General features: G+C 51.4%; 1 pseudogene; it reads left to right on the top strand.

The window, feature by feature from the left end:
- Positions 1–678: 678 nt before the first annotated feature.
- Positions 679–17272, top strand: part of LOC127906519 (WD repeat-containing protein 7-like) — a 131298-nt pseudogene continuing 114704 nt past the window's right edge.

The following is a 17272-nucleotide window of genomic DNA, read 5'->3' on the forward strand; positions in this document are numbered from 1 at the left end:
GTCTGCTCTTCAATACTGATAATACCAAGGCGAGTCTGCTCTTCAATACTGATAATACCAAGCCTAGTCTGCTCTTCAATACTGATAATAGCAAGGCGAGTCTGCTCTTCAATACTGATAATACCAAGCCTAGTCTGCTCTTCAATACTGATAATAGCAAGCCTAGTCTGCTCTTCAATACTGATAATACCAAGCCTAGTCTGCTCTTCAATACTGATAATACCAAGGCTTGTCTGCTCTTCAATACCATACTGATACCTGGGCTGGTTGCGCCCTTGAGCAATTCCAGGCCTGCCCACCAATCTTTCAAGCTTCTTGTTTGGTACGCCTGGTGACAATGAGCAAAGACTTTTTGGAAATAAACGTCATGGCTTCACGGGTAAAATGTCACAATTCAGAAAACCTCTCGTCTTTAGCCACATAGTCATGATCACCTCATGTTCTTTTCTCTCTCTCTCTCTGTCTCTCTCTCTCTCTCTCTCTCTCTCTGTCTCTCTCTCTCTGTCTCTCTCTCTCTCTGTCTCTCTGTCTCTCTGTCTCTCTGTCTCTCTGTGTCTCTCTGTGTCTCTCTGTGTCTCTCTGTGTCTCTGTGTCTCTCTGTGTCTGTGTCTGTGTCTCCTCTCTGTCTCCTCTCTGTCTCCTCTCTGTCTCTCTCAGTGTGTGTGTTCAAGAGAGAACATGTCAGGAAACAGCCTGGTTTTACCCATAGTGCTGTGGGGCCGTACGGCGCCCACTCACTGCGTTTCCAGCCTGCTGGTCATATCTGTATCTGGGACATGTCCTCTGACCTTGAGGTGATATCATGACCTCTAACCTTGCTCCAACTGAACACAATCAATATCAGTTGTACCGGAAACATGACCGAGTACAAACAGTGTAACTATTCCCTCTGCAAGGCAAACAAACAAGCTAAGCGTCAGTACAGAGACAAAGTGGAATCTCAATTCAATGGCTCAGACACAAGAGGCATGTGGCAGGGTCTACAGTCAATCATGGACTACAAGAAGAAACCCAGCCCAGTCACGGACCAGGATGTCTTGCTCCCAGGCAGACTAAATAACTTTTTGGCCCGTTTTGAGGACAGTACAGTGCCACTGACACGGCCGCAACCAAAACCTGCGGACTCTCCTTCACTGCAGCCGAGGTGAGTAAAACATTTAAACGTGTTAACCCTCGCAAGGCTGCAGGCCCAGACGGCATCCCCAGCCGCGCCATCAGAGCATGCACAGACCAGCTGGCTGGTGTGTTTACGGACATATTAAATCAATCCTTATCCCAGTCTGCTCTTCCCAAATGCTTCAAGAGGGCCACCTGTTCCCAAGAAAGCTAAGGTAACTGAGCTAAACGACTACCGCCCCGTAGCACTCACTTCCGTCATCATGAAGTGCTTTGAGAGACTTGTCAAAGATCATATCACCTCCACCCTACCTGACACCCTAGACCAACTCCAATTTTCTTACCGCCCAAACAGGTCCACAGACGATGCAATCTCAACCACACTGCACACTGCCCTAACCCAAATCAAATTGGATTTGATTTGATCTGGACAAGCGGAAGACCTATGTGAGAATGCAGTTCATCGACAACAGCTCCAGCATTTAACACCATAGTACCCTCCAAACTCGTCATCAAGCTCGAGCGAGACCCTGGGTCTCGACCGCGCCCTGTACAACTAAATACTGGACTTCCTGACGGGCCGCCCCCAGGTGGTGAGGGTAGGTACAACATCTCCACCTCGCTGATCCTCAACACTGGTGCCCCACAAGGGTGTGTTCTGAGCCCTCTCCTGTACTCCCTGTTCACCCATGACTGTGTGGCCATGCACGCCTCCAACTCAATCATCAAGTTTGCGAACGATACTACAGTGGTAGGCTTGATTACCAACAACGACAAGACGGCCTACAGGGAGGAGGTGAAGGACCTCGGAGTGTGGTGTCAGGAAAATAATCTCACACTCAACGTTACAAAACAAAGGAGATGATTGTGGACTTCAGGAACATCAGAGGGAGCACCCCCCTATCCACATCGATGGAACAGTAGTGGAGAGGGTAGTAAGTTTTAAGTTCCTCGGCATACACATCACAGACAAACTGAATTGGTCCACTCACACAGACAGCATCGTGAAGAAGGCGCAGCAGCGCCTCTTCAACCTCAGGAGACTGAAGAAATTTGACTTGTCACCAAAAGCACTCACAAACTTCTACAGATGCACAATCGAGAGCATCCTGTCGGGCTGTATCACCGGCTGGTACGGCAACTGCTCCGCCCACAACCGTAAGGCTCTCCAGAGCGTAGTGAGGTCTGCAGAATGCATCACCCGGGGCAAACTCCCTGCCCTCCAGGACACCTACACCACCGGATGTCACAGGAAGGCCATAAAGATCAAGGACAACAACCACCCGAGCCACTGCCTGTTCACCCCGCTATCATCCAGAAGGTGAGGTCAGTACAGGTGCATCAAAGCTGGGACCAAGACTGAAAAACAGCTCTTCAGACTGTTAAACACTAGCCACTTTAAACAATGCTTCTTCATATAATGTTTACATACCCTACATTATTCATCTCATATGTATATGTATATACTGTACTCTATATCATCTACTGCATCTTTATGTAATACATGTATCACTAGCCACTTTAAACTATGCCACTTTGTTTACATACCCTTCATTACTCATCTCATATGTATATGTATATACTGTACTCTATACCATCTACTGCATCTTTGCCTATGCCGCTCTGTACCATCACTCATTCATATATCTTTATGTACATATTCTTTATCCCTTTACACTTGTGTGTATAAGGTAGTAGTTTTGGAATTGTTAGGTTAGATTACTCGTTGGTTATTACTGCATTGTCGGAACTAGAAGCACAAGCATTTCGCTACACTCGCATTAACATCTGCTAACCATGTGTATGTGACAAATACATTTGAATTGATTTACTCGTCGGTACCATTCTGAGGAAGTAGTAATTAGTAATTACGGTATTACTATAAGAGAAACATCATGTAAAGTGTTGGTGGTGCGACTCCCGTCTTCTGAATTAATGTTATTACTGTAGTAATTACAGTGTTACTAATATATTTACATGTTCGTCATTTCACAGAAGCTTTTATTACATTTTAGGGTTAAGTGCCTTTTCTCAAGGGCACATCGACTGATGTTTTCACCTTGTTGGCTAAGGGATTCGAAACCAGCAACCTTTTCGGTTACTGGCCCAACTTTCAGATCTGTACTCAGATCAGTCCTTGTGCTGTGCTCAGATCAGTCCTAGTGCTGTGCTCAGATCAGTCCTAGTGCTGTGCTCAGATCAGTCCTAGTGCTGTGCTCAGATCAGTCCTAGTGCTGTGCTCAGATCAGTCCTAGTGCTGTGCTCAGATCAGTCCTAGTGCTGTGCTTAGATCAGTCCTAGTGCTGTGCTCAGATCAGTCCTAGTGCTGTGCTTAGATCAGTCCTAGTGCTGTGCTCAGATCAGTCCTAGTGCTGTGCTTAGATCAGTCCTAGTGCTGTGCTCAGATCAGTCCTAGTGCTGTGCTCAGATCAGTCCTAGTGCTGTGCTCAGATCAGTCCTAGTGCTGTACTCAGATCAGTCCAAGGGCCATGTTGTTCTGCCACAACGCCTTCATCACCTGCCTGTCTAAAGCCAGCCCCTGCAGTGACAAGCAGTACTTAGTCAGCGCCTCGGAAATTGGGTGAGTAGTGAGGACAGCAGGCCTACACCACAGTGAGGACAGCAGGCCTACACCACAGTGAGGACAGCAGGCCTACACCACAGTGAGGACAGCAGGCCTACACCACAGTGAGGACAGCAGGCCTACACCGCAGTGAGGACAGCAGGCCTACACCGCAGTGAGGACAGCAGGCCTACACCGCAGTGAGGACAGCAGGCCTACACCGCAGTGAGGACAGCAGGCCTACACCGCAGTGAGGACAGCAGGCCTACACCTCAGTGAGGACAGCAGGCCTACACCTCAGTGAGGACAGCAGGCCTACACCGCAGTGAGGACAGCAGGCCTACACCGCAGCCACAACACCGCAGTGAGGACAGCAGGCCTACACCACAGTGAGGACAGCAGGCCTACACCGCAGTGAGGACAGCAGGCCTACACCGCAGTGAGGACAGCAGGCCTACACCGCAGTGAGGACAGCAGGCCTACACCGCAGTGAGGACAGCAGGCCTACACCGCAGTGAGGACAGCAGGCCTACACCGCAGTGAGGACAGCAGGCCTACACCGCAGTGAGGACAGCAGGCCTACACCGCAGTGAGGACAGCAGGCCTACACCGCAGTGAGGACAGCAGGCCTACACCGCAGTGAGGACAGCAGGCCTACACCGCAGTGAGGACAGCAGGCCTACACCGCAGTGAGGACAGCAGGCCTACACCGCAGCGAGGACAGCAGGCCTACACCGCAGCGAGGACAGCAGGCCTACACCGCAGCGAGGACAGCAGGCCTACACCGCAGCGAGGACAGCAGGCCTACACCGCAGCGAGGACAGCAGGCCTACACCGCAGCGAGGACAGCAGGCCTACACCGCAGTGAGGACAGCAGGCCTACACCGCAGTGAGGACAGCAGGCCTACACCACAGTGAGGACAGCAGGCCTACACCACAGTGAGGACAGCAGGCCTACACCACAGTGAGGACAGCAGGCCTACACCACAGCGAGGACAGTACCCTTCAGAGAGTGGGTGAGTAGAGATCAATACCACACACCACGCCTTGAGCAGCAGCTCTGCACTGTATGGGGGGGGCTGTGTGTGTGTCGTATGTATGTAGTGTAATGCTGGTGACTGGCTTCATTAGAGCAACCAATCTGCTTTGTGTGCAGGGTGATGTGCTTGTGGGATGTCAACGACGGACACTGTATTGAGTTCACAAAGCTGGCCTGCGCCCACACAGGGATGCACGTAGCGTATATGACACAAACCCACCCAACCCTGTCACTACACAATCAGGTAAAATTCACTTCCTGAATATAATGAATGGAAATGAAGCCCAAACCTCTCATCACTACATATTGATGGTATATCCTGTCTCTAAGAGTCTGTCACCCTGTCCTAGTTTTACCTGTTCGCCGTCGGTACGCAGCGCGAGGGTCGTCTGCTGTGTAACGGACATTACCCAGGGATCCTAGTGGTGGACGCCACTCTCTCGTCTCTAACATCTCTCCTGATTGGATCAGCTCCATGAGTATCATAAGCTCACCAGGCATGCAAGGTCAGTCGCCCGCGCAAGGTCAGTCGCCCGCGCAAGGTCAGTCGCCCGCGCAAGGTCAGTCGCCCGCGCAAGGTCAGTCGCCCGCGCAAGGTCAGTCGCCCGCGCAAAATGGTCAGTCGCCCGCGCAAAATGGTCAGTCGCCCGCGCAAAATGGTCAGTCGCCCGCGCAAAATGGTCAGTCGCCCGCGCAAAATGGTCAGTCGCCCGCATGCTTCCTAAATTCCAGGAACTTTCCAGGTTTTCCAGGACTGAGGCACCATCACTCAGCATCATCACTCAGGACGTCAACAGGTAGAGTGGGACTGAGACGCATCATCACTCAGGACGTCAACAGGTAGAGTGGGACTGAGACACATCATCACTCAGGACATCAGCAGGTAGAGTGGGACTGAGACACATCATCACTCAGGACATCAACAGGTAGAGTGGGACTGAGACACTTCATCACTCAGGACATCAACAGGTAGAGTGGGACTGAGACACTTCATCACTCAGGACGTCAACAGGATGCAGGTAGAGTGGGACTGAGACACATCATCACTCAGGACGTCAGCAGGTAGAGTGGGACTGAGACACATCATCACTCAGGACATCAGCAGGTAGAGTGGGACTGAGACACATCATCACTCAGGACGTCAACAGGTAGAGTGGGACTGAGACACATCATCACTCAGGACGCCAGCAGGTAGAGTGGGACTGAGACACATCATCACTCAGGACGTCAACAGGTAGAGTGGGACTGAGACACATCATCACTCAGGACATCAACAGGTAGTGGGACTGAGACACATCACTCAGGACATCAGCAGGTATAGAGTGGGACTGAGACACATCATCACTCAGGACGTCAGCAGGTAGAGTGGGACTGAGACACATCATCACTCAGGACATCAGCAGGTAGAGTGGGACTGAGACACATCATCACTCAGGACGTCAGCAGGTAGAGTGGGACTGAGACACATCATCACTCAGGACGTCAACAGGTAGAGTGGGACTGAGACACATCATCACTCAGGACGTCAACAGGTAGAGTGGGACTGAGACACATCATCACTCAGGACGTCAGCAGGTAGAGTGGGACTGAGACACATCATCACTCAGGACGTCAGCAGGTAGAGTGGGACTGAGACACATCATCACTCAGGACGTCAGCAGGTAGAGTGGGACTGAGACACATCATCACTCAGGACGTCAACAGGTAGAGTGGGACTGAGACACATCATCACTCAGGACGTCAACAGGTAGAGTGGGACTGAGACACATCATCACTCAGGACGTCAGCAGGTAGAGTGGGACTGAGACACATCATCACTCAGGACATCAACAGGTAGAGTGGGACTGAGACACATCATCACTCAGGACGTCAACAGGTAGAGTGGGACTGAGACACATCATCACTCAGGACGTCAACAGGTAGAGGGGACTGAGACACATCATCACTCAGGACATCAGCAGGTAGAGTGGGACTGAGACACTTCATCACTCAGGACGTCAACAGGTAGAGTGGGACTGAGACACTTCATCACTCAGGACGTCAACAGGTAGATACTGGGACTGAGACACTTCATCACTCAGGACATCAACAGGTAGAGTGGGACTGAGACACTTCATCACTCAGGACGTCAGCAGGTAGAGTGGGACTGAGACACATCATCACTCAGGACGTCAACAGGTAGAGTGGGACTGAGACACATCATCACTCAGGACATCAACAGGTAGAGTGGGACTGAGACACATCATCACTCAGGACGTCAACAGGTAGAGTGGGACTGAGACACATCATCACTCAGGACATCAGCAGGTAGAGTGGGACTGAGACACATCATCACTCAGGACGTCAACAGGTAGAGTGGGACTGAGACACATCATCACTCAGGACGTCAACAGGTAGAGTGGGACTGAGACACATCATCACTCAGGACGTCAGCAGGTAGAGTGGGACTGAGACACATCATCACTCAGGACGTCAGCAGGTAGAGTGGGACTGAGACACATCATCACTCAGGACATCAACAGGTAGAGTGGGACTGAGACACATCATCACTCAGGACGTCAACAGGATGCAGGTAGAGTGGGACTGAGACACATCATCACTCAGGACATCAGCAGGTAGAGTGGGACTGAGACACATCATCACTCAGGACATCAACAGGTAGAGTGGGACTGAGACACATCATCACTCAGGACGTCAACAGGTAGAGTGGGACTGAGACACATCATCACTCAGGACGCCAACAGGTAGAGTGGGACTGAGACACATCATCAGTCAGGACGTCAACAGGTAGAGTGGGACTGAGACACATCATCACTCAGGACGTCAACAGGTAGAGTGGGACTGAGACACATCATCACTCAGGACGTCAACAGGTAGAGTGGGACTGAGACACATCATCACTCAGGACGTCAACAGGTAGAGTGGGACTGAGACACATCATCACTCAGGACGTCAGCAGGTAGAGTGGGACTGAGACACATCATCACTCAGGACGTCAGCAGGTAGAGTGGGACTGAGACACATCATCACTCAGGACGTCAACAGGTAGAGTGGGACTGAGACACATCATCACTCAGGACGTCAACAGGTAGAGTGGGACTGAGACACTTCATCACTCAGGACGTCAGCAGGTAGAGTGGGACTGAGACACATCATCACTCAGGACGTCAGCAGGTAGAGTGGGACTGAGACACATCATCACTCAGGACGTCAGCAGGTAGAGTGGGACTGAGACACTTCATCACTCAGGACGTCAGCAGGTAGAGTGGGACTGAGACACATCATCACTCAGGACGTCAACAGGTAGAGTGGGACTGAGACACATCATCACTCAGGACATCAACAGGTAGAGTGGGACTGAGACACATCATCACTCAGGACATCAACAGGTAGAGTGGGACTGAGACACATCATCACTCAGGACGTCAGCAGGTAGAGTGGGACTGAGACACATCATCACTCAGGACGTCAGCAGGTAGAGTGGGACTGAGACACATCATCACTCAGGACATCAGCAGGTAGAGTGGGACTGAGACACATCATCACTCAGGACGCCAACAGGATGCAGGTAGAGTGGGTAGCGCTACTGGATGTTGTGACCATGCTGTTCGCTACCAAACAATACTCATATTAACCAGGATCTGTTCCAGCTAATATCATGACTATTGGGACTAATTAGAGTAACTGGAACACACTCAGGGGAACCAATTGTAGGGGATAAGGAGGATGAATAATCAAGTTCAGTCACCTCTACGTGCCTGTTTCCTCTTCCTGTTCCACACCAGGATCTGGATCCAGTGTTTTGAGGAGTCTAAGCCCATCTACTGTGGGGACTGTCAGAGCATCTCTTTTTGCAGCTTCACACAGCCCTCTCTGCTGGTGGTCTGCTCCAAGTACTGGAGGGAAAGACGCTAGAGCCCATGCTCCCTGGGTCTCCCTCACTGCCCAGGTTGGAACACCCATTCACTGTGATCTGTAGACCTAGTAGACCCTAGTAGACCCTAGTAGACCTAGTGCCCCTAGTAGACCCTAGTAGACCCTAGTAGACCTAGTAGATCCTAGTAGACCCTAGTAGACCTAGTGCCCCTAGTAGACCTAGTAGACCTAGTGCCCCTAGTAGACCCTAGTAGACCCTAGTGCCCCTAGTAGACCCTAGTAGACCCTAGTAGACCCTAGTAGACCCTAGTAGGACCTAGTAGACCTAGTGACCCTAGTAGACCTAGTAGACCCTAGTAGACCCTAGTAGACCCTAGTAGACCTAGTGCCCCTAGTAGACCTAGTAGACCTAGTGCCCCTAGTAGACCCTAGTAGACCCTAGTAGACCCTAGTAGGACCTAGTAGACCTAGTAGACCTAGTGACCCTAGTAGACCCTAGTAGACCCTAGTAGACCCTAGTAGGACCTAGTAGACCTAGTTACCCTAGTAGACCTAGTGACCCTAGTAGACCCTAGTAGACCTAGTGCCCCTAGTAGACCTAGTGCCCCTAGTAGACCCTAGTAGACCCTAGTAGGACCTAGTAGACCTAGTGACCCTAGTAGACCCTAGTAGACCTAGTAGACCTAATGACCCTAGTAGACCCTAGTAGGACCTAGTAGACCCTAGTAGACCCTAGTAGACCTAGTAGACCTAGTGACCCTAGTAGACCCTAGTAGACCCTAGTAGACCCTAGTAGACCTAGTAGACCTAGTAGACCTAGTAGACCCTAGTAGACCCTAGTAGACCCTAGTAGACCCTAGTAGGCCTAGTAGACCTAGTAGACCTAGTGACCCTAGTAGACCTAGTAGACCTAGTAGACCTAGTGACCTAGTAGCCCCCTAGTAGACCCCTAGACCTAGACCTTGTAGACCTAGTAGACCTAGTGACCCTAGTAGACCTAGTAGACCTAGTGCCCTAGTAGACCTAGTAGACCTAGTGACCCTAGTAGACCTAGTAGACCTAGTGCCCCTAGTAGACCCTAGTAGACCTAGTAGACCTAGTGCCCCTAGTAGACCCTAGTAGACCCTAGTGACCCTAGTAGACCCTAGTAGACCTAGTAGACCTAGTGCCCCTAGTAGACCCTAGTAGACCCTAGTAGACCTAGTAGATCCTAGTAGACCCTAGTAGACCTAGTGCCCCTAGTAGACCTAGTAGACCTAGTGCCCCTAGTAGACCTAGTAGACCCTAGTGCCCCTAGTAGACCTAGTAGACCCTAGTAGACCTAGTAGACCTAGTAGACCCTAGTAGACCTAGTGACCTAGTAGACCTAGTAGACCCTAGTAGACCCTAGTAGACCCTAGTAGACCTAGTGCCCCTAGTAGACCTAGTAGACCTAGTGCCCCTAGTAGACCCTAGTAGACCCTAGTAGACCCTAGTAGGACCTAGTAGACCTAGTAGACCTAGTGACCCTAGTAGACCCTAGTAGACCCTAGTAGGACCTAGTAGACCTAGTTACCCTAGTAGACCTAGTGACCCTAGTAGACCCTAGTAGACCTAGTGCCCCTAGTAGACCTAGTGCCCCTAGTAGACCCTAGTAGACCCTAGTAGGACCTAGTAGACCTAGTGACCCTAGTAGACCCTAGTAGACCTAGTAGACCTAGTAGACCTAGTAGACCTAATGACCCTAGTAGACCCTAGTAGGACCTAGTAGACCCTAGTAGACCCTAGTAGACCCTAGTAGACCTAGTAGACCTAGTAGACCTAGTAGACCCTAGTAGACCCTAGTAGACCCTAGTAGACCCTAGTAGACCCAGTAGACCTAGTAGACCTAGTAGACCCTAGTAGACCCTAGTAGACCCTAGTAGACCCTAGTAGACCCTAGTAGGCCTAGTAGACCTAGTGACCCTAGTAGACCTAGTAGACCTAGTAGACCTAGTGACCCTAGTAGACCCTAGTAGACCCTAGTAGACCTAGTAGACCTAGTAGACCTAGTGACCCTAGTAGACCTAGTAGACCTAGTGCCCCTAGTAGACCCTAGTAGACCTAGTGACCCTAGTAGACCTAGTAGACCTAGTGCCCCTAGTAGACCCTAGTAGACCTAGTAGACCTAGTGCCCCTAGTAGACCCTAGTAGACCCTAGTAGACCCTAGTAGACCCTAGTGACCCTAGTAGACCCTAGTAGACCTAGTAGACCTAGTAGACCTAGTGACCCTAGTAGACCCTAGTAGACCCTAGTAGACCTAGTAGACCTAGTGACCCTAGTAGACCTAGTAGACTTAGTGCCCCTAGTGACCCTAGTAGACCCTAGTAGACCTAGTAGACCTAGTGCCCCTAGTAGACCCTAGTAGACCCTAGTAGACCTAGTAGACCTAGTTCCGCTAGTAGACCTAGTGCCCCTGGTAGACCCTAGTAGGACCTAGTGCCCCTAGTGCCCCTAGTAGACCCTAGTAGACCTAGTGCCCCTAGTAGGACCTAGTAGACCTAGTGTAGACCCAGTAGACCTAGTTCCCCTAGTTCCCCTAGTAGACCTAGTAGACCTAGTTCCGCTAGTAGACCCAGTGCCCCTGGTAGACCTAGTAGACACAGTGTAGGCACAGTAGACCTAGTGCCCCGAGTAGACCTAGTGCCCCTAGTAGACCTAGTGCCCCTAGTAGACCTAGTGCCCCTAGTAGACCTAGTGCCCCTAGTAGACCTAGTGCCCCTGGTAGACCTAGTAGACGTAGTGCCCCTAGTAGACGTAGTGCCCCTAGTAGACCTAGTGCCCCGAGTAGACGTAGTGCCCCTAGTAGACCTAGTAGACCTAGTGCCCCTAGTAGACCTAGTGCCCCTGGTAGACCTAGTGCCCCTGGTAGACCTAGTGCCCCTGGTAGACCTAGTAGACCTAGTGCCCCTAGTAGATCTAGTGCCCCTGGTAAACCCAGTGCAGACCCAGTAGACCTAGTGCCCCTAGTAGATCTAGTAGACCTAGTGCCCCTGGTAGATCTAGTAGACCTAGTGCCCCTGGTAGACCCAGTCGACCTCGTAGACCCTGTGTAGACCTAGTGCCCCTGGTAGACCTAGTGCCCCTAGTAGACCTAGTGCCCCTAGTAGACCTAGTAGACCTAGTAGACCTAGTGTAGACCGAGTGCCCTTAGTAGACCTAGTGCCCCTAGTAGACCTAGTTCCCCTAGTAGACCTAGTGCCCCTAGTAGACCTAGTTCCCCTAATCATTTTAGTCAATAAGATTCTTGCTACGTAAGCTTAACTTTCTGAACATTTGAGACGTGTAGTCCACTTGTCATTCAATCTCCTTTGCATTAGCGTAGCCTCTTCTGTAGCCTGTCAACTATGTGTCTGTCTATCCCTGTTCTCTCCTCTCTGCACAGACCATACAAACGCTCCACACCGCGTGGCCGCGGCACCTAATCTGGTGGACCCAGCGCGTTGACCCACGTGGAGTTCCAGGCCTCCGGTAGCCTCTGGAACTGCCGATCTGCGGCCAACAAGGCAGAGTTCATCTCAGCCTATGCCTCCCTCCAGTCCCTCGAATTCTTGGCACTGACGGAAACATGGATCACCACAGATAACACTGCCACTCCTACTGCTCTCTCTTCGTCCGCCCACGTGTTCTCGCACACCCCGAGAGCTTCTGGTCAGCGGGGTGGTGGCACCGGGATCCTCATCTCTCCCAAGTGGTCATTCTCTCTTTCTCCCCTTTCCCATCTGTCTATCGCCTCCTTTGAATTCCATGCTGTCACAGTTACCAGCCCTTTCAAGCTTAACATCCTTATCATTTATCGCCCTCCAGGTTCCCTCGGAGAGTTCATCAATGAGGTTGATGCCTTGATAAGCTCCTTTCCTGAGGACGGCTCACCTCTCACAGTTCTGGGCGACTTTAACCTCCCCACGTCTACCTTTGACTCATTCCTCTCTGCCTCCTTCTTTCCACTCCTCTCCTCTTTTGACCTCACCCTCTCACCTTCCCCCCCTACTCACAAGGCAGGCAATACGCTCGACCTCATCTTTACTAGATGCTAGTCTTCCACTAACCTCATTGCAACTCCCCTCCAAGTCTCCGACCACTACCTTGTATCCTTTTCCCTCTCGCTCTCATCCAACACTTCCCACACTGCCCCTACTCGGATGGTATCGCGCCGTCCCAACCTTCGCTCTCTCTCCCCCGCTACTCTCTCCTCTTCCATCCTATCATCTCTTCCCTCTGCTCAAATCTTCTCCAACCTATCTCCTGATTCTGCCTCCTCAACCCTCCTCTCCTCCCTTTCTGCATCCTTTCTCTATGCCCCCTATCCTCCAGGCCGGCTCGGTCCTCCCCTCCCGCTCCGTGGCTCGACGACTCATTGCGAGCTCACAGAACAGGGCTCCGGGCAGCCGAGCGGAAATGGAGGAAAACTCGCCTCCCTGCGGACCTGGCATCCTTTCGCTCCCTCCTCTCTACATTTTCCTCTTCCGTCTCTGCTGCTAAAGCCACTTTCTACCACTCTAAATTCCAAGCTTCTGCCTCTAACCCTAGGAAGCTCTTTGCCACCTTCTCCTCCCTCCTGAATCCCCCCCCCTTCTCCCTCTCTGCAGATGACTTCGTCAACCATTTTGAAAAGAAGGTCGACGACATCCGATCCTCGTTTGCTAAGTCAAACAACACCGCTGGTTCTGCTCACACTGCCCTACCCTGTGCTCTGACCTCTTTCTCCCTCTCTCTCCAGATGAAATCTCGCGTCTTGTGACGGCCGGCCGCCCAACAACCTGCCCGCTTGACCCTATCCCCTCCTCTCTTCTCCAGACCATTTCCGGAGACCTTCTCCCTTACCTCACCTCGCTCATCAACTCATCCCTGACCGCTGGCTACGTCCCTTCCGTCTTCAAGAGAGCGAGAGTTGCACCCCTTCTGAAAAAACCTACACTCGATCCCTCCGATGTCAACAACTACAGACCAGTATCCCTTCTTTCTTTTCTCTCCAAAACTCTTGAACGTGCCGTCCTTGGCCAGCTCTCCCGCTATCTCTCTCAGAATGACCTTCTTGATCCAAATCAGTCAGGTTTCAAGACTAGTCATTCAACTGAGACTGCTCTTCTCTGTATCACGGAGGCGCTCCGCACCGCTAAAGCTAACTCTCTCTCCTCTGCTCTCATCCTTCTAGACCTATCAGCTGCCTTCGATACTGTGAACCATCAGATCCTCCTCTCCACCCTCTCCGAGTTGGGCATCTCCGGCGCGGCCCACGCTTGGATTGCGTCCTACCTGACAGGTCGCTCCTACCAGGTGGCGTGGCGAGAATCTGTCTCCTCACCACGCGCTCTCACCACTGGTGTCCCCCAGGGCTCTGTTCTAGGCCCTCTCCTATTCTCCTCGCTATACACCAAGTCACTTGGCTCTGTCATAACCTCACATGGTCTCTCCTATCATTGCTATGCAGACGACACACAATTAATCTTCTCCTTTCCCCTTCTGATGACCAGGTGGCGAATCGCATCTCTGCATGTCTGGCAGACATATCAGTGTGGATGACGGATCACCACCTCAAGCTGAACCTCGGCAAGACGGAGCTGCTCTTCCTCCCGGGAAGGACTGCCCGTTCCATGATCTCGCCATCACGGTTGACAACTCCATTGTGTCCTCCTCCCAGAGCGCTAAGAACCTTGGCGTGATCCTGGACAACACCCTGTCGTTCTCAACTAACATAAAGGCGGTGGCCCGTTCCTGTAGGTTCATGCTCTACAACATCCGCAGAGTACGACCCTGCCTCACACAGGAGCGGCGCAGGTCCTAATCCAGGCACTTGTCATCTCCCGTCTGGATTACTGCAACTCGCTGTTGGCTGGGCTCCCTGCCTGTGCCATTAAACCCCTACAACTCAGAGAACGCCGCAGCCCTCTGGTGTTCAACCTTCCCAAGTTCTCTCATGTCACCCCGCTCCTCCGCTCTCTCCACTGGCTTCCAGTTGTCATCCGCTACAAGACCATGGTGCTTGCCTACGGAGCTGTGAACGGCACCTAAGTACCTCCAGGCTCTGATCAGGCCCTACACCCAAACAAGGGCACTGCGTTCATCCACCTCTGGCCTGCTCGCCTCCCTACCACTGAGGAAGTACAGTTCCCGCTCAGCCCAGTCAAAATGCTGCTCTGGCCCCCAATGGTGGAACAAGACCTCAGACGCCAGGACAGCGGAGTCAATCACCACCTTCCGGAGACACCTGAAACCCCACCTCTTTAAGGAATACCTAGGATAGGATAAGTAATCCTTCTCACCCCCCCCCCTTTTAAGATTTAGATGCACTATTGTAAAGTGACTGTTCCACTGGATGTCATAAGGTGAATGCACCAATTTGTAAGTCGCTCTGGATAAGAGCGTCTGCTAAATGACTTAAATGTAAATGTAAATGTAGTAGACCTAGTTCCCCTAGTAGACCTAGTGCCCCTAGTAGACCTAGTGCCCCTAGTAGACCTAGTTCCCCTAGTAGAGCTAGTTCCCCTAGTAGACGTAGTGCCCCTAGTAGACGTAGTGCCCCTAGTAGACGTAGTAGACCCAGTGTAGACCCAGTAGACCTAGTGCCCCTGGTAGACCTAGTAGACCCAGTGTAGACCTAGTAGACCCAGTGTAGACCCAGTTGACCTAGTGCCCCTAGTAGACCTAGTGCCCCTAGTAGACCTAGTGCCCCTAGTAGACCTAGTGCCCCTAGTAGACCTAGTGCCCCTAGTAGACCTAGTAGACCTAGTGCCCCTGGTAGACCTAGTAGACCTAGTGCCCCTGGTAGACCTAGTGCCCCTGGTAGACGTAGTAGACCTAGTGCCCCTGGTAGACGTAGTAGACCTAGTGCCCCTGGTAGACCTAGTAGACCTAGTGCCCCTAGTAGACCCAGTGTAGACCCAGTAGACCTAGTGCCCCTGGTAGACCTAGTAGACCTAGTGCCCCTGGTAGACCTAGTGCCCCTGGTAGACGTAGTAGACCTAGTGCCCCTGGTAGACGTAGTAGACCTAGTGCCCCTGGTAGACCTAGTAGACCTAGTGCCCCTAGTAGACCCAGTGTAGACCCAGTAGACCTAGTGCCCCTGGTAGACCTAGTAGACCTAGTGCCCCTGGTAGACCTAGTAGACCTAGTGCCCCTAGTAGACCTAGTGCCCCTAGTAGACCTAGTGCCCCTAGTAGACCTAGTAGACCTAGTGCCCCTGGTAGACCTAGTAGACCTAGTGTCCCTGGTAGACCTAGTGCCCCTAGTAAACCCAGTAGACCTAGTGCCCCTGGTAGACCTAGTGCCCCTGGTAGACCAAGTGCCATCGCTCTAACCACTAGGCTACCTGCCTCCTAGTCCTCTAACTAGATACCAAAGTATCTTTAATTCTTAGTCAATGTTCTCTTTCTGTCTTATATTGTGTGTTCTGTTTGCTTAGGTAGTCAATCTGTTTATGCTGTCTCGCCAAAACGTGACAATGCTTGGCGTGGCAATGTGTGACAAGGACATGGCAAGATGGCACAAACAGATGTGGGACCCACCAGGCTAGTGTGTTCTGTATTTAATTTAGGAGGTGTGTATTCTTCTGTGTATAGATCTGATTCATGTGCTGTCTGTACCTTTTCAGTTTGTTGTTTTTGTTCATTTTCTTTTGTTACCCTCGCCTTGCCCCTGATCTGATGGCGTGTCCTCCTCAGATTGAAGAGTCTGGTGAGGGGGCAGACATGGTGGTGCTGTGCCACCCTGCCTTGCCCCTGATCCGATGGCGTGTGCTCCTCAGATTGAAGAGTCTGGTGAGGGGGCAGACATGGTGGTGCTGTGCCACCCTGCCTTGCCCCTGATCCGAGGGCGTGTCCTCCTCAGATTGAAGAGTCTGGTGAGGGGGCAGACATGGTGGTGCTGTGCCACCCTGCCTTGCCCCTGATCCGAGGGCGTGTGCTCCTCAGATTGAAGAGTCTGGTGAGGGGGTAGACGTGGTGGTGCTGTGCCACCCTGCCTTGCCCCTGATCCGAGGGCGTGTCCTCCTCAGATTGAAGAGTCTGGTGAGGGGGTAGACGTGGTGGTGCTGTGCCACCCTGCCTGCGAAGGAGACTTGGAGCTCTCCACACCAGAGCTGCTATTCCACCAGCAGCCTCTAGAGGCACCAGCAAGCTCAGTGCTGCAGTGTACAGATGGAGAGAGGCCTAGTAGACTGTATATATATATAATATGACACTGTATATATACATAATATGACATTTGTAATGTCTTTATTGTTTTGAAACTTCTGTATGTGTAATGTTTACTGTTAATTTGTATTGTTTATTTCACTTTATATATTCACTTTATGTATTATCTACCTCACTTGCTTTGGCAATGTTTACACATGGTTCCCATGCCAATAAAGCCCTTGAATTGAGAGGCACACACTGGCTCTGTCCAGCAGGGGGAGCCATTAGCTCTGTCACAGATTCACTGCATGCACTCACAGATTCACAGAAGAAGCATGCAGACCAAGATGGCAAGATGTGATAGCATATTGTTGTGGCACGGGGAAATTACACAACATTTAGTGCCCCATGCATAGTACGCTGGTGGTTTGATCAATATCATATTTGATGTTGTTGAATTTCTCATTATAAATCAGTATCCTAAAATGTTACTAATATAGCCTTGCAGATGTATTGTCTTGTTGATGAAGACTGATAACTCATCT

Source organism: Oncorhynchus keta, chromosome 12, assembly GCF_023373465.1.
Source record: "Oncorhynchus keta strain PuntledgeMale-10-30-2019 chromosome 12, Oket_V2, whole genome shotgun sequence".
In the NCBI taxonomy this organism is placed as follows: domain Eukaryota; kingdom Metazoa; phylum Chordata; class Actinopteri; order Salmoniformes; family Salmonidae; genus Oncorhynchus; species Oncorhynchus keta.